General features: G+C 34.0%; 1 long non-coding RNA gene across 1 annotated transcript; it reads right to left on the reverse strand.

Annotated features, from left to right (window-relative positions):
* Positions 1-18,580: 18,580 nt before the first annotated feature.
* Positions 18,581-19,121, reverse strand: LOC120129190. Its single transcript, XR_005516718.1, has 2 exons — positions 18,980-19,121; positions 18,581-18,864 (listed from the first exon to the last, which is right to left on the reverse strand). It is a non-coding gene; the product is annotated as an uncharacterized LOC120129190 (long non-coding RNA).
* Positions 19,122-19,490: the final 369 nt, after the last annotated feature.

The raw sequence follows: 19,490 nt of genomic DNA on the forward strand, positions 1-19,490 counted from the left end.
GATCGTCTTTATGGCCTTTGTTTGTGGCAGCTATACTAATGTAGGTTTTATTTGTAACTTCGCCTCTTAAATCTTGATTTTCTCCTCTCTTTTTTTCTTTTTAATGCTTATTTGAAAAATAAATATTTAAATTATATTTATTTTAAATCTTAAAATTTTTATCAAATTATATAAAATTTTACATGAACTCATTAAGTGATCTTAATAGTTAAAAAAAATATTATTTTCTCTTAATTTCTTAGATTCAGGCATTTTATGTTGTGTGTTCATTGTTAGTAATTTAAAAAAAAGTATTAACAAGTTCTTTATTGTAATTATCTTAAACTATTAAAAATCATATTCATTAAAAATATTTAAAAGTAAATGTTTAAATTATATTTTTTACTTAAATGTTTAACTTTTTATGATTAGTCTGTAGTAATTATAAAGTAATATATGTTTGAATATATGTTTGAAAGACTCAAGTCTCAATCATTTGACAATGAACATTCAAATACTCCTACAGTCATACTCGAACCCAAAACATCTAGGAATAATAACTAACCCTTTAACCACTATAATTGTTTGGTTCATATAAATATTTAACTTTTATAATAAAATATGTCTAAATTTTTATTTTTACACATTTTCAAGTCACATCCTATATCAAAAAATGGCTAAACCATGTTTCATTATGTGTTTAATTTTTTTTGGATAAGTAATTTCTATTAAAATTTAAAAGAATCCAAAAATCAGGAAACATAAAAGATTCCTTAACCGAGACTACACAAACAAAAACCCTCAAATCCCAAACAACACAATAAAATAAAAACACAACATCAAGATAGAACACCATCAAGCATAATCCTCACAGAATTCCCTAGTCAGCACAAAGCTGCAAATTCACACAATCTTGCTTATCCATGCAGCAACCTTGTAGCCTAGAGAAAACAATGTCTCTAATTTTCCCATACAAAAACTCTAAGGACCATTGAATTCCCCTGAATAGAAAAATATTACGCTATTCCCATACATAATACAAAAAACTAATCTAAACAATCTTCAATGTACACACAATTAAGGATTTACCTTTCAAATTACAAATCACTCAATCCAATATCTCATCCCAACCCTACAACCTATAAGACAACTTGCAGGTTTGTATAACTTTGTCCCAAACATTGCAAGTATATGAACACACACAAAAAATGTAATTTCTAGACTCCTCATCAAAGCCACGTAACACACCAAACATATCCAAAATTATACTCATACAAGTAAGCTTATACTTCATAAGAAAATGTTAAGAATAGTCATCTAAGATACAATGGAGAGTTTAGGCACATGCAAGGAAGATCAAATTACCTTTTGCCAAATAACTTTCTCCTTTCTATCCCTTATACCCTCCCAAATCTACTTACAGTTTACCTTACTCCAGTCCATTCTTCCAATAAAGAGGACCTCAACCTCACCCCTCAACTTGAGCAACTTCTTCAAGATCCAACTAAGATGAGGCTTACAACCCGCAAACCAAAAATTATGGCCCTTTAAAATTATTTTAAAATATAAAAATAATCACTAAATCATTTTAAAATATTTTTTTGGATATTAAACTTCTTAAAATTATAAAATAAACATTTAAATTTTAAAATTGTTATAAACGAATATTGTGTTGTTAAACATTGTTAATAACACTAACATCGGGTTCATTGAACTTATCCACTTAAGCTAAAATTTGTTCGTATATTTTCTCTTTTTTTCACGTAATATCAATAATTTATAATGGAAAACATTAGTGGTATATAACAAAATCCTTTGACTCTTTAAGAGTTAAACTCCAAATTATCAAAACTCTCAATTTACTTTTCATTTCAGCAACAGTGGTCACAAGAAAGAAGAAAACAGATAAAAAAAGAGGAAGAATATAAGAAGTAATAGAAGTTCTCAAATGAAAATCTCTTTTTCATTGTGAGGTTGCCAATAAAAATAAATTGGTTACAAACTCGATAACAATTTTCTCTAGATAACAGACATATCATTATAGGTTTCGAGTTTGGGAATTTGTTTGTTTTGATTAAGGGATTTCATTTTGATTAGGGTTTTGGGATGGATTGAATGGAGTGATGATAGCCAGTGTCGATTAAAATAGTTTGTTTTCGGGCACTAAGGAGAAAACCTTAGATTTCTTTCCTCCAAATTAAAGCGAGGGATTGTTGAAGGTGATTCCTCCAAAAGCTATGTTTGATGAGGGTGTTTCAGAATGAAAAAACTCATTGGTGGGGAATTCATTGGTGTAGCTCTGAATTTTGGCTCTATGCAGAAGTTAGTGGATTTGATGTGGGGGAAATTCGATAGTGAAGGTCTATGTTGCACTGATACAGATACGGGGATGGGGACGTATACGGATACGGGGACGGGGACGGAAAATGGCAATTTTTAAAATTACAGGGTACGGGGACGGCAAGGGTACGACATATAAAATAATTTTAAAATTATAAATATATATATAAAAAATCATAAATAAACTCAAATATCAAGACTCAAACAACAATATTAAGTTTAGATATCATGCATCAATTGAATGTAATTGAAAACAAAGCATGCGAATATAAAAGGCGAATATAAAAGGCGAAAAGAGATGTTCATCATAAAACAACAACATTCACATGAACCAAATCCTTGGACGAATATAAAACAACTAATAAGAAAATAAAAATCTTAGCAAATCTATACAGCAGCCCCTTAACTAATGATCTCCCCTTAATTCCTGAATTCATATTAAAAAAGCCAACATCATAAAGAAAAGATCCAAAATTCAATCAACTTATGTGAAAGTCACTTAAGATAGGTTTCAGAGAGAGATCTCACTCTTCTGTTTAGCACATAACATTAGTTTAGCACAGATGCAAAATTCCTATGTGAACAACTATGGGAAATTAAGGTGCAAATATCCGAACTGACCCTCAACTAGAGTTGAACTACATCTTGGCGAAACATTTTAGCATGACTCATGTTAAAAGTTGAACGTAATTATTCTAAAGTAAACAACAAAAGACCAAAACGTTCAAATATCATTTATTTTCTATCAAATGCAAGGGAACAAACAAAGAGTAATAATCATTTGCTACTTTCCACTTGAAGTATAATACAAAAGAAAGTTAGTTGCTACTCGCCAATCAAAACTCTATATCAATAGTCATTTCTTGCAAACAAAGGCGGGGATTACAAAAAAAAAAAAAAAGTGTGTGTTGCTACTCAAAACTCCATATCAGTAGTTGCTTGCTAGCAAAGACAAGGGAACAAAGAAGAAGCATAAATCCACAATGAAAGCCAGTTACTACTCAAAATTTCATATCAATAGTGAATTTATAATTGAAAAAAAAAAACAGTTCATTCTTTCACCAAAAGCCATATAGGAATCTTTCTTCAGCTTCTCCCACCTAATTAAATCCCTATTGAAATTTTTTTTTGCTTTCGCTACTCAAAACTCCATGTTCTTTTCTTATCATTTTTTTCCGGGTGGACATTCAGAAACAATATCATCCAAGAATGGGCAATCCAATTGTTCCCAAAATGGCGACAACTAAAACAACACCTAGAACAGTTTAATTAAATCCCTAGACGCCGATTACCTTCATGGGCATCTCTAAAATGTATTTCAACAGCTTCGTAACCTAAATCAATATACAATATAATCTATCAGAAGAGAAACTCTTCACAGTTTCACAATTTTATTTCTGAGAATGAGAAATAAGACAATGGCAAAAAGACAGATTGCCAAAAGAAATGAAAATCCTTCTGTGTCCATTCGCACTATCACGACCATATAAAGAAAAAAGAATAGAGAGAGAGCAAACAAATGTACATAAACAAATTACCATATTGGTATGAAATAATTTATATGATCTTGAAATACTTACAGCAAAAGAGCATCAGAGAAATCTGGCTTGTTCAAGTTTATCCCAACAGTGTGCTTGGTAAAAGAAACAAAAGCTGTATCAAATCCAACTTCACCACCCAAATAAAGCTCGTTGTTGCCGAAAGCTCCACCTAGGTTATGCTGTTGTGAGTTTTTTTAAAAAGTAAAATGACGAAAAGCACATGGGGACGCATGTGAAAGTCACATGCCGTCCCCAAAATATCCCCAGATTCCGGTGAAACGTCCCCGACGTCGTTCAACCATACCCTACCACTGTGGCACGTCCTCGGTACGTACTCCAACCGTCCCCGTATCATCCCCGTATCGGGGACGTATCGGGTACTTGAAACAACACCTCTATGGCGTCCCCGTGCTTCCTTGGTGAAGGTTAGTCTTGCATATTCAAACTTATATGTATTTTTGTTTGACAATGGTACTGCAAGTGATTGGGTCCTAGAGAATGGAACATGTCATATTTAGCATAAACCTTTTGTGCTGAGGAAGTGGGAGCTTAATTTCGGACTGCTTGAATTCAATTTGGTGAAAATACCTATTTGAGTACGGTTATTCCATGTGATTTTGGAGTTATATTCTAAGAAAGGGTTGAGTTATGTCTCGAGTGCTTTGGTAAAACCTTTGTATATGGATTCAATCACTGCAGCCAAGGAGCGACTTGAGTATGCTAAAGTTTGTGTGGAAGTGGAGGCTTGTGTTAGATTGCCTAGAGATATCCCTATATAGATATGCGATAGTTCTATTGTTACAGGAAAGGTGGTGATATATTGGTTTCCTTCTTGTTTTTCTCGATGAAAAATCTTTGGAGACTCGTATAAATTTGTATTGAGGGAAATGGTGAAGGATAAAATGAATGACAAGTGAAGAAGGATAAGGATTTTGCGGAGCTTAGCTCTAATGGAAAAACTGGAGATTAGTTGGAGGGAATTAGGCTTGTAGAACCTAGTTCTATCACTATTAGAGGTGATGTGGATGTGGAGGTTGTGAATGGTCTTGGGAAGGGTGTTGTTATTATTAACCTAATGAAACATGACAATACTAGGATAGATAAGGATTCAATAGCTGAATTTCCCCTCTTGATTCTCAGTCCTAAAAAGAGGAAGAGGGGAGAAGGAAAAGGTTTGTTTGTTCTTCAAACAAGTTTGAGGTATTCAGTACTATTAATGGGGAGGGAGATGGAGTATGTAGGACAACAAGGCTTGCCTCGCAAGGAGTGGCCAACATTTTACAAGAAATGAAGAGCAAGAAGAAGAACTACCTTGACAAATTAAAGAAGTCTTTGGATTATAGAAGGGGATTTTAATATCATTGTTGATATTAATGAGAGCTCTAATACTGAGGAATGTAAACTTCATATTACTCAAGAAATGAAGGATATGCAGAATTCTTGTGGGATTTAGGGGTTATGGATCATCCCTTCTCTGGTCCCCTTTATACTTGGTCTAACAAGCATGAGATGGGTTTTCTTGTTAGAAAACTTGATCGAGTGCTTGTCAATCCTAGTTGGTGTGACAAATTCCTTGAGTCATCTGTGGAGTTTATGGCTTCAGTGGTTTCTGATCACTGTCTTGTTGTGGTAGAGTTTGGTAAAGATAATTTATCTTATAGGCCTAAGCCATTTAATTATTTCAACTTTTGGGCTATGCACTCTGAGTTTAAGGAAACTGTTAGGAAATCTTGAGAGGTTACAGTGAGAGAGGATCCTATGCAAGTGTTTTTCTATAAACTTAGAAGATTAAAGCTTGTATTAAGGGATTTTAACAAAGTATATTATGCTGACATTTCTCGGAAAGTGAGTGAGAAGTAGCAATTGGAAAAGCAACAAATTTTTAACTTGTCTAATCCTGATGGAAGTGGCTTTGATGATGAGAAAAATATGATGATGGAGCTTGCTAATTTGGAGAAGTCTGAAGGTATATTCTACCAACAGAAGGCTAAAATGGCATGGCTTCAAGATGGGGATCAATGCACCAAGTTTTTTCACTCTCAAATAGTAGTGAAGAGGAAGAGAAATAATATTAGGAGCTTGCATAGTGATGAGGGTACTAAGTTGGAAACTTTTGAGACCATTTCTGTTGAGTTGATAAGGTTTTTTAATAGCAAATAGGGAAAGTGGATGGTAAGGTAAAAGGGTGTGAGGTGAAGATTCTGAGGGGCCTGCTTAATTTCTCCTTGCCTACGGAAGTTAGAGTAAATCAGGTTATGGAGGTTTCTGGGGAGTAAATAAAAGTTACTATATTTAGTCAAAGGAAGGATAAGGCCTCTGAGCCTGATGGATTCACATCAGGGTTTTTTTCAAGCTACATGGGACATTATGAGAGAGGATTTTACTACAGTAGTGAGGCATTTTTTTTTGTTAAATCTGAGCTTCTTCATGCTTTCAATGTTACTGCCATCATTTTTGTTCCTAAAATTCTCAACCCTTGTAAGGTTAAGGATTTTAGGCATATAGCCTATTGTTTTATGGTTTATAAAGCTATAACTAAGATTTTGGTGGCTAGGCTTGCTCTTTATTTTTTTGGGTTGGTCTCCCTAAATCAATCTGCCTTTGTGAAGGGCATAAACATTGTAGATAATACACCCTTAGCTCAGAAGCTAGTAAAAGGATATGGAATGAGAACTTTGTCCCCCATGTGTGCAGTTAAGACTAATCTCTAGAAAATTTTTGATTCACTCAATTAGGGTTTTATTCTGGTTTGAGATTGCCTGATAAGTTCATCAAATTGGTTGAAGTTCGTGTGACTGGTGCTAGGTTTTTTATATCTTTTAATGGCACCTTGGTGGGGTATTTCAGGGGTGGAAAAGGTGTTAGGCAGGGGATCCCTTATCCCCCTATATATTTGTTCTTACTATGAATGCTCTATCATGTTTGTTAGATGTTGTTGTGGGCAAAAGGATATTTAGTTTTCTTCCTAAGTGCAAGAAGGTTGGTATCATTCATTTATGTTTTACAGATAACTTACTTATCTTGTGTAAAGGGACTGTGGAGTCTATTTTGGGGGTTATGAGTGTACTGAAATAATTTTATGAGCTTTCAGGGCTTAGGTTGAATGTTGCTAAAACTGAGATTTTTGTTTCTGGGATGTCTAGTGATACTCTGACCCTTATGAGTGAGGCCATTGGTTTTAATGTGGGTCTATTCCAGTAACGTATTTAGGGATTTCTCTTATTCCCAAAAAGTTATCTAATAATGATTGTGTTTGATGGGTAGAAAGGATCAAGTCTGTTGAGTTAATCGATCGACGGAATCGGCCAAGAGGGGGGTGAATTGGCAATTAAAAATTTCGTGGAAGCTTTTGCAGAAAAATTGAAAGTAATTGCACAGCGATTTACAGTGGTTCGACTTTCTCAAACAAAGTCTACGTCCACTACCTTAGCTATCCACACTAAGGATTTTCCAACAAATTCACTAATTTGTTCTTTCTTTTGAGGCCAAATAGATAACCTTACAAAATCCCTCAATAGTATACCCCAACTCTTAAGAACACTCTTTTTCCCAAAGAGAATATTACAAATTTGCAAACTTACAAGAAAACCTCACAAGGTAAGATGTTTGCACAATTCTAGAACAAGAAAAAGAACACTCAAAGATAATTACAAATGAGCACAAATGGTGTTCTTGAAAGCAAAATGAATATTGAAAGGAAAATTGGCTTGATTTGCACAAACTTGGTGTTTGATGCTTTCTCTCTTGTTTCTCTATGATTTCTTGTTGATCAAGGGCTTCAGAACTTGTTTAAATACACCTTGAATCTCTTCTGAACGTTGGGGATGATTAGGGAAGATCATATAACCGTTTTAGTGTGAAAACAATTAATAAAACAGTTTGGAGCGTGGAGGGAATCGGTTCCCTAAGTGTAAAATTCAAATATTTCGACCGTTGAACAGGGGGGAATCGGTACCCCCTATGGGGGAATCGGTTCCCTCCGAGCATTCTGGAAATCTCGGAGCCAAACCATTCAGGGGGGAATCGGTACCCCCTTGGGGGGGAATCGGTTCCCTCTGAGCAATCTGGAATTTTTGGCTTTGAAATGGTTCGAAATACTTTGAAAGATTATTTTGAAATTGTTTTAAGATTAAAACTTAATTTTACACTTAAGTAAGGATTAAAAATGATTTTTGAAATATTTTGAGTAATGTTTTGATATTCGAATAATTATATCGAATATACTTAGAAAATCATTTTGGAAAATCTTAAAATTCATTTAACTTAATTTGTTATATCGAAATATCAAAATGTTTTCAACAATCTCCCCCTTTTTGATATAACAAAACATTTTAGTAATTTTAAGATTTTGAAATCAAGTTTTGAAATTACTCCCCCTTACTTTAACACTTCTCCCATTTATCATTTTAAAAACACACTTCTCCCCCTTTTTGTTAAATCAAAAAGATTCAAATAAACGTGAAAAATATTAAGCCAATTGATTAGGTATATGTATGCATAAGCTGCTAAGATCACAATTAAGAGAAACGTTAGCCATTAGTTCCGTAATCAATATTCATAAATAATGTGATATGGCAAAATTGGTCATATTGCTAATAATGATGTAAATGATGCAATAATAAATAAATCACACCAAACATATAAGTTCAAACCATCCATAAATCCAAACAAATTCACAATCCTCAAATTCAAACATCCCAAAATATTCAAAATGTTAAAACAATAAGTTTGGAAAACAAAGTAAAACATTTAATCATATATCCGGATTAGGAGGAGGAAAACGAGCTCGCATAGCGGCCATTTCATTAGTGAGGTCATTAATACGTGTGTTGGTTGCTTCATTATTTGCACGCATTTCCCGAAGAATTTCTAATTGTTGAGCTCCCATTGTGGATAAATGGGACTCTATAGAAATAAAGCGCGAATCCATGGTCGCATATCGGTAATCAAATGTCTCCATAAAAGATTGAAAATATGGAGGCATTTGAGTCGATTGTTGTGCTTGCTCTTCGGGCTGCTCCTCGGCCTGCTCAGGTTCAGCTTCAGCTTCATCGATGTCTCGCATTAGTTGCTCAAGCTCGAGATCTTCGTCAGCTTCGGGTGGAGTTTGTGAAGAACTAGCTCCCGGAGTAGTTACAGAAGTTCGAACCCATTCCCCGGTTTCCTTATCCTTAATCCATCCCGCTCTCGTTAAGGAAAGAAGGTTAATTTGTTTCTTAAGAGAAAAAACGGCATCTAGACCGACTCTAAGCCCAGCTTTGGAAAACAGATTACTCAAAATACAACCGTAAACAAGAGATGAACAAAGTTTTTTATTAGGAACAAGATTTACGGTTTCAACAATTTCAGCAAAAATAATCTGAGGTAGGTTGATTTTAATATTGTTTTCGAAACAATGTAACCACCAAAGATCTAAGGCTCTAAGAGTAGAATAACGACCTCCAGATGGTCGAAACCACCAAGAAATCATTAGATGAAGAAAATGTTCATGAAGGTCTAGGACACTTGCAATATCCCTTCTTTTATAACGAGATCCTAAAACCTGTTTTTCATTTGAAATCCCTTCATTATCTAATCCGAATGTATTGGCTATGTAAGCCGAGTCAATATATAAGAATTGTCCTAGAAGGTAGGAACGAATTCCTATGGTTTCGGTTCCAGTTTGGCCTTTAACACAAACGACATTAGAATAGAAAATACGAACAAGTTGATGGTAAACGATGGGTTCAAGGTCAAAGAGTTTATCAAATTTCCACTCTTGTAAAAGAGGAAGATATTTAAAATTGATAGCTAACATAGCTTGACGAGAAGGAATACGTTCTTCCCAGATTTTGTAAGAGTCGAAATATTGATAATACCAAAAACGATGATTTCTAGGACCAGGATGATTGAAACACGAATTTTGGATAGTCAAATTAGGATCAATAGGATTAGGATTAGAAATTGGAATAGGTGGAGGATTTTGAGGTGGATTTGGTTGTCGGTGTGAACGACTAGATGAAGACCTAGCACGTTTAGGATTAGACATGGTGAAGGAAATCGGAATAGATTGGATAACCTGCAATTTTAAAAACAAATGTATGCAATTCAATTAATCCCAAAACTCAATTGAGTCCTCAATATTTCAAGGTTCTCTAAATCAATCCTAATGGGCAAAGTTTTTGAAAAACTTTTAAAAAAATATGGTTTTGAGAAACAATATATGTATAGTTTTCATAACAATAACATAATTTAATCAAAACACAATGATTTGAAAAACAACAATATTTTTTTTAATTTCGAAAATTTAAAATTTTTGGAAAATTTTTGTGTTTTTGATGAAATTAGTTGTAACATCTAGTTTCTAATCACTAAACAATCAATGCCCGATCACTATTTCAACCTAGAACTAATTAAAACTAATCCTATGTTCAAAATCAATGAAATAGAGAGTTTAGAAAAATTTACCTTGAAAGATGAAGATTGAGGGGATTTAGATGTTGTTTGCACGATTTTAATGATGATTGCAAGTTTAGGAGATGATATTTGAAGTGATTTCCGATTAAAATCAATGATTTGAGGCAAGAATGAAGATTTGAGTGTTTGAGGGAGAGAAATGGCGGAATAGGTTTTGGGGTTTTGGGTGTTCTTGCCCGATTTTAACAGAACCCCAGGGGGTATCGATTCCCCTGTGGGGGGAATCGGTTCCCCTTCAAAGGGGGAATCGGTTCCCTCATGGGGGATCGATTCCCTCTGCACCAAAATGCTAAAATCTGACTTTTAAGCACATAAAATGCTAAATTAATCTTCTCTAGTGGTATAGGCAACTCATATATTGAAAAATAATTATGTTCAAACAATTAAATTAATCTTTAAACATTATTTGAACATAAAATTAATTTTCACTAAGAATCATAAACTCCCCCTAATTAATAGCAAGAATGCAATCAAAAATTATTATTATAAGTATTTTTCAGTATTTATTAAAAGTGCTAAATTATTTTAAACACTAAGTGAAGATAGGTTAGTTAAACCTAATTCTCTTCTAAGTGTCCAAAACCTTTCCTTGTCTAAGGGTTTTGTAAAGATATCCGCTAATTGATGCAAAGTATCAACATATTCTAGAACTACATCTTCCTTAGTGACATGGTCTCTAATGAAGTGATGTCTTATTTCAATGTGCTAAGTTCTAGAGTGTTGGATGGGATTTTTAGTGAGACAAATAGCACTAGTATTGTCACACTTGATAGAAATGGTACCTACTTCAATTCCATAATCAAAAAGTTATTGTTTCATCCATAAAACTTGTGCACAACAACTACCGGCTGAAATGTATTCCACTTCAGTGGTAGATAATGCAACACAATTTTATTTCTTTGAAAACCAAGAAATCAACATATTTCCAAGGAATTGGCAAGTATCGGAGGTGCTTTTCCTATCTAATTTGCATCCTCCATAATCCGCATCAGAAAAGGCATGCAAGCTAAAACTAGAGTCTCTAGGATACCAAAGTCCTAAACTAGGAGTGTCCTTAAGGTATCTAAAGATTCTCTTAACAGCTAGTAAATGTGATTCTTTAGGACATGATTGAAACCTAGCACACAAGCAAACACTAAACATAATATCCGGTCTACTTGCGGTTAGATAAAGCAAAGAGCCAATCATTGACCTATATAATTTAACATCTACACATTTACCTCCTTCATCTAAGTCAAGCTTTATTGAAGAGCTCATTGGAGTGTTATGAGGTTTCCCATTTTCCAGTCCAAACTTCTTGAGCATATCTTTGACGTACTTAGCTTGATTAATGAAGATGCCATCTTTTCTTTGCTTGATTTGGAGTCCCAAGAAAAATGAGAGCTCCCCCATCATGCTCATCTCAAACTCACTTTGCATTAGCTTAGAAAATTCTTGGCAAAGAACATCATTAGTAGAACCAAATATTATATCATTAACATAAATTTGAACTACTAATAAATCTTTACCTTTTCTCTTTAAAAACAATGTAGTGTCAACCTTTCCTTTTAAAAAACCTTTTTCAATTAAAAATTTTGACAATCTTTCATACCAAGCTCTAGGAGCTTGTTTTAAACCATAAAGAGCTTTTGTCAATTTTAAAACATGAACCGAAAAATTTGAATCTTCAAAACCTGGAGGTTGTTCCACGTACACTTCTTCTTTTATAAAACCATTTAAAATACACTTTTAACATCCATTTGATATAATTTAAATTCATTGAAACATGCAAATACTAATAACATTCTAATTGCTTCCATCCTAGCTACGGGAGCGTATGTTTCATCATAGTCTATGCCCTCTTCTTGAGTATAGCCTTGAGTAACAAGTCTAGCCTTGTTCCTCACTATATTACCACTTTCATCAAGTTTATTTCTAAAACCCCATCTAGTACCTACAGTAGATTTATTACTAGGCCTTTCAACTAATGTCCATACTTTACTTCTCTCAAATTGATTTAATTCTTCTTGCATAGCCATAATCCAATGTTCATCTTTTAATGCTTCTTTGATGTTGTTAGGCTCTATGCATGAAATAAATGCAACATAATTACAGATATTTCTAAGAGAAGATCGAGTAGTTACCCCTTTTGATGGATCACCTATAATTTCACCATCCTTGACATAGTTGTACTCTCTTGGAAAAGATACTCGAGGGGATCATGAGTTTCCTCATCTTTTGTTTCTTCCTTTGATGATGATTCTCCAACGTCATGTCTAACGTCATTTGCTTGTACAATACCTACATCATCATTAACAAAAGAATCCTTCCTCGGAAGGGGATTATCATCGAAAACAACATGTATAGACTCTTCTACAACTAAAGTTCTTTTATTAAATACACGATAAGCTTTAGAATTTAAGGAATAACCCAGAAAAATTCCTTCATCACTTTTACCATCAAATTTGCCAAGGTTTTCTTTACCGTTGTTTAAAACAAAACATTTACATCCAAAAGGATGAAAATAGCTAATGTTAGGCTTTTTATTTTTGAGAATTTCATATGGAGTTTTCTTTAAAATTGGCCTAATCATTACTCGATTTACAACATAACAAGCGGTATTTGTGGCTTCCGCCCAAAAATATTTTGGCAAATTATTTTCACAAAGCATGGTTCTAGCCATTTCTTCTAAAGTTCGATTTTTCCTCTCAACAACTCCATTTTGTTGAGGGGTTCTAGGTGCTGAAAAATTATGGCTAATACCATTAGAATTACAAAACTCAATAAATCCAAGATTTTCAAATTCAGTTCCATGATCACTTCTAACACTAGTGATAGAGTAACCTTTTTCATTTTGGATTATTTTTGAAAATGTGATGAAATTTTCTAATGCTTCATCTTTAGTACTTAAGAATAGAACCTAAGTGTATCTAGAATAGTCATCTACCAAGACAAATGCATATTGTTTTCCACCCAAGCTAGTAGTTCTAGTTGGCCCAAAAAGAGCTAAATGGATCAATTGTAATACTCTACTAGTTGATACATCATTAATAGATTTAAAAGAAACTCGTTTTTGTTTTCCTTTAGCACAAGCATCACAGATTTTATCATTATCAAATTTAAGCTTAGGCAACCCTCTTACTAAGTCTCCTTGAATTAACCGTTGCAAAACACGCATACTAGCATGACCTAGTCTCCTATGCCATAACCAACTATCATGCTCATCCTTAGCAACTAGGCATAAATTAGTCATATCAATAGAATCTAAATACACCATGTAAATGTTTCCTATTCTATGACCAACAAGCATAATCCGATTAGATGCAATGCCAATGACTTTACAACCATTAATTTCAAATAAGACATCGAATCCTTTATCGCATAATTGACTAATACTCAATAGATTATGCTTTAATCCATTCACATATAAAACATTCTTAATTTGTATGGAAGAGGTATTACCTATTGTACCAATACCTTCAATGTGACCTTTTGAATTGTCTCCAAAAGTCACTTCTCCTCCATTTTTGGCGTTATGCTCAATGAACCGGCTTTTGTCTCCGGTCATATGTCTTGAGCATCCACTATCAAGGTACCATGAATTTGAATTTGTTTCCCGTGCCTTGTAGCAATGCTCCTTTCCCTACAAACATAGATTAATTTTTGATTTTTGGTACCCAAATTCTTTTGGGTCCATATTCATTAGTTTCCAAAATCCTAGTCCCCTTAGGTATCCATTTGTGTAGGATATTTTTATCTTTAGTAGTAATGAGTTCTTTAGGAACCCACATATTTCTAATGATTTTTCCATTAGAGGTTCTTTGGGGACCTCTATGATTGTAGTTTCTAAAACTTTTTCTAACAAAGTTGGATTTTGAATTTCCACCTTTTTCAAAATGTTTTGTTCCAACTTTATCAAAAGAAGTTTTAAGATCATCAATTTTCTTTTGATGATCATCATTGATCTTTGAAAGTAAATTTTGCAAATCTAATTTTTTCTTTTCAAACTCTTATAGTTTGATTTGCAAATCTTTGATTTTACTTTCAAGATCGTTGTTGGTTTTGGATATGAGTTTGTTTTCATTTTTCAATTTTAAAACATTATTTTTATATTTTAAAAACAATTTCTCATAATCCGAAGCCAACCCATTGTACTCCTCAAATAACTCATCATAAGATAAATCATCAAAATCGGATGAGTTAGAGGTTACCTTAGAATCTTCCCCGAATGCCATCAAGCACAAGTTTGCTACTTCTTGTTCCTCTTCATCGGAACTTTCTTCATCGCTCCATGTAGCCACATGAGCCTTGTGCTTATTCTTTGATTGACCCTTTTTCTTCAATTGTGGGCAATCATATTTGACATGCCCCGGCTTTTTGCATTCATAGCAAATGATTGGGTCCTTCTCTTTTGGTTCATTTTTGAGGCCTTCGTTTCGTTTGAATTTTCTTCCTTGGTAAGGTCTCATCATTTTTCTGAACCGTTTGGCAAACAATGCCATTTCCTCGTCATCATCATCATTATTAGAATCACTCTCATCTTTTGTGGATTTGAGAGCAACTCCAATATTTTTCTTCTTCTCCTTTTCCTTTGGTGTCTCTTCAACTTTATCAAGGTCCAACTCATCTTCAAGCATCATCTCATGAGAGAGGAGTGAACCGATAAGTTCTTCAAGAGTTAAGGACGATAGGTCCTTAGACCCGATGATTGCCGTCTTCTTTGATTGCCATGATTTTGGGAGGGAGTAGACTAACTTCCTCACAAGCTTTTCATTTGAGATGATCTCTCCATATGATTTGAGACCATTGACAATCGTTGAAAATCTATCCGTCATAGCTTTGATGTCTTCATTTGGTTTCATCCTGAAATTTTCATAGCTATGCGTTAGAATACTAATTTTTGATTTCTTTACCTCATATGTACCTTCATGTGTGACTTGAAGCTTCTCCCATATTTCTTTGGAGGTTGTACATGATGAAACTCTTTCGTATTCATCTGGTCCAAGAGCACAAAAAATAATATGGATGGCTTTGGAGTTGAGCTGGAACATTCTTGTCTCTCCTTCACTCCACAACCTTGGATGAGTGAGAGGTTTGATGTATCCTTCTTCTACAGCATTCCATGCTCCCATGTCACTTGCTTGAATGAAGTACATCATTCTATTCTTCTAATAGGCATAGTTAGCTCCATTGAAGAAAGGAGGCTTGTTGACGGGCATCGAATCGAGACCGGAGTCGAAGTTTGAAGCGGAGGCCATTGATGACTTTAATAATCGATATAACTCTTCCCGAATCGACTCAAGAGGCGATTAAACCTTCAAATGAGTTAGGCTCTGATACCAATTGTTGAGTTAATCGATCGACGGAATCAGCCAAGAGGGGGGTGAATTGGCAATTAAAAATTTCGTGGAAGTTTTTGCAGAAAAATTGAAAGTAATTGCACAGCGATTTACAGTGGTTCGACTTTCTCAAACAAAGTCTACGTCCACTACCTTAGCTATCCACACTAAGGATTTTCCAACAAATTCACTAATTTGTTCTTTCTTTTGAGGCCAAAGAGATAACCTTACAAAATCCCTCAAGAGTATACCCCAACTCTTGAGAACACTCTTTTTCCCATAGAGAAGATTACAAATTTGCAAACTTACAAGAAAACCTCACAAGGTAAGATGTTTGCACAATTCTAGAACAAGAAAAGAACACTCAAAGATAATTACAAATGAGCACAAATGGTGTTCTTGAAAGCAAAATGAATATTGAAAGGAAAATTGGCTTGATTTGCACAAACTTGGTGTTTGATGCTTTCTCTCTTGTTTCTCTATGATTTCTTGTTGATCAAGGGCTTCAGAACTTGTTTAAATACACCTTGAATCTCTTCTGAACGTTGGGGATGATTAGGGAAGATCATATAGCCGTTTTAGTGTGAAAACAATTAATAAAACAGTTTGGAGCGTGGGGGGAATCGGTACCCCCTATGGGGAATCGGTTCCCTAAGTGTAAAATTCAAATATTTCGACCGTTGAACAGGGGGAATCGGTACCCCCTATGGGGGAATCGGTTCCCTCCGAGCATTCTGGAAATCTCGGAGCCAAACCATTCAGGGGGGAATCGGTACCCCCTTGGGGGGGAATCGGTTCCCTCTGAGCAATCTGGAATTTTTGGCTTTGAAATGGTTCGAAATACTTTGAAAGATTATTTTGAAATTGTTTTAAGATTAAAACTTAATTTTACACTTAAGTAAGGATTAAAAATGATTTTTGAAATATTTTGAGTAATGTTTTGATATTCGAATAATTATATCGAATATACTTAGAAAATCATTTTGGAAAATCTTAAAATTCATTTAACTTAATTTGTTATATCGAAATATCAAAATGTTTTCAACAAAGTCCAAGCTTGGGTTTTGATCCAGTCATTGGCTCGGTTATGTAGGAAGACTTCAATTGGTTAAGGTTGTTCTCTTCAGCATTGCTAATTTTTTGTGTGCATGTGTTGGTTTTACCCACTGCAATGATAAAGAGTGTGAAGCAACTATGTTCCAGGTTCTTTTGGAAAGGGGGAGATATTCCTTCTAAAGGGGCTAGGGTTAAATGAGAAAAAATTTGTTATCCTAAAACTGAGGGAGGTTTGGGAGTGAAAGATTTAACATCTTGGAATAGAGCTTGTTTGATGATGCTTGCCAAGTCTCTCCTTGCTACCGAGGGATCTCTGTGGGTTGTCTGAGTGAAGATATATGTGTTTAAAGGCATTGATTTCTGGCAGGTGGAATGCAGGCCTTACTTTAGCTGGGGGTAAGGAAAATTCTTCAGTTGAGGGAAGAAGCTAGTCAAATTTTTGGCAAAGGTGATGGAGGTCAGATTCATACTCGATGGATTTGGAATGAGATAAGGGAGAAACATGAGAAGGTTAGCTGGCATAAGCTATTGTGGTTTTCGATAAATATGCCCAAGCACTCTTTTATTGCTTAGATGGTTGTGATCAACAAGCGTCCTAATGATAATCGGCTTAATAGAATGAAAATTGCTATGGACATGGACTGTAGAATCTACACGAGTGGAGGTTAAGACACTCGGGATCACATATTTTTTCAATGTTGTTTTTTTAGAGAAATGTGGAGTGTTGTACTTGGATTGTACAGGGTGCATAGAGAGGTGGGATGTTGGGAGGATGAACTTAGTTGGGCGACTGCTCATCTTAAGGGTAAGTCTTTATTAGTTTACATTTTGAAAATAACTTGGTGTGCTTATATCTACTATATTTGAGAAGAAATGAATTGTAGGCAATTTAGGAGAAATAGCGATAATGTTGATAAAATTATTGATAAAATAAAAAATATTGTTAGAATTAAAGTGTATAGGAAAAACATGGGGCATGATGATGTTAATAAGAGCTTGTGTATAGCTTGGGGAATTTCTTCCTCTTATCCTGAGGAATTTGTTGTAATCTATTCTTTGGAGGAGCATGTTGGGCTGCTTCTTGGATAATAAAATAAAAAATTATTCAAAATAAATAAAATGGCTTGGATTGATGGAAATTCAGAGACTATTATTTAACGGCAAAAACCTTGCTTCGTTAAGCATAAAATTTATACATACACAAATTAAGATGTGATCAAATTTAATACGAATTATAATATAAAAAACTGCATCAGATTTTTCTAAACGAATTCTAATATAAAAAACTGCATCAGATTTTTCTAAACGAATTCTAATATAAAAAACTGCATCAGATTTGTCTAAACTCAAATCAAATTGAATACAAGCGGAAGGATTTAATTTTCGGGTCAAATTCAGATGGACTCAAACTATTCCTAAAAATAACCATTATAATAAAAAAATTGTTAGATTAAATATAATTTATATCTCAAAATATGTTTAAATCAATGAATCTCAATAAATTATATATAATTATAATATACCAACGATATTGAAATACTATTGCTTATTTTAAACTTTAAATCCTAAAAATTAAAATATAAACTCCAAAATCATAATTCATAAACCCTACACCTTAAACACTAACTCCTTAATATCGCATATCATCCGTTCGATCATACTTGTAAAATCTTCAACTCCATCAGCGTTGCATCCTTTTAGGATAGTTAGATGAGGAAAAAAATCAAAGACCGTGAATATCAAAGACTGAGGTTATATATGTAACTGAATCAAAATTCAACATTCTTGTATCGCAACTCTTCTTGCAAACAGGACTGAATAGCAAAAAGGAAATTACTGCATCAAGCAAATTCTAATCACTAAATATGTGTAATCACCAAAGCAAATGCATAGGTAAAGGGTAATAATTATATTAAAAAAACCATTCACTGTTCTCGACAATGAAACATCCACGGCATGATTAGCACCGAATTGAAAGACTATAGAAACAAAAACAGAACTTGAATCTAAAAACAAAAATGGCAGATAACTTATCCCTAAAAGCACGCCAAATTAAGCTAAGACATTGAGAAACCTCGTAGAACAAGGCCAACTGTTCCGCCTACTTGGATCTCTGTCTCATCTTTCGGCGCTTCCTCTTCAGTCTTCAGTCTTCTCACGCGCTTCTTCTTTCACTGTTCACAGATCATGCGATATGTCAAAAATGAAATAAGAATTTATAGATCAATTGTAACTGAAACAGATTGAATCAGAAAGAGAACAGTTTATTTAATGCAATTCATGAAGTACCTTGGCTCTCATGGCGGTGAGGTGAAAAAAAACTTGCTGCCTCCTTTTTCTGTGTTCCTCGTTGAGCCCTGACTCGGCAAGAAATGGCTGGTAGGGATTTTACCATCTACACCGTTATATATAACCTATTAAGCCCTAGTAGGAGGCCGGTATGACCTGATACAGATTCAACAATGTTGGGTTATTCTTTCAAACGGCCCAATTTGAACAAATAAATAAAAGGGTAAACTATATCACGTACCAATAAACTTTTTAGGTGTGTGTCATTATTAACATTAAATTTTTATTTTTTTTAATTATAGTGATGAACTTCAATTTTAAATTTAATTTTGTTATTGGATCGTTAAAATCTAAATAATATAATGATATAGACAAAAGCAACATCGTTTTGATATAAATATTAATATTTAAAACAAATTTTCAAGCACTACACCTTAGAAAAGTATTAATTTTGCTATTAAACTTTTAAATTTTTCTATTTTTTAAATTTACTCTCTCTTTTTTTTCCGCT

The sequence above is a fragment of the Hibiscus syriacus genome, unplaced genomic scaffold (assembly GCF_006381635.1).
Source record: "Hibiscus syriacus cultivar Baekdansim isolate YM2019G1 unplaced genomic scaffold, ASM638163v2 tig00110483_pilon, whole genome shotgun sequence".
NCBI lineage: Eukaryota > Viridiplantae > Streptophyta > Magnoliopsida > Malvales > Malvaceae > Hibiscus > Hibiscus syriacus.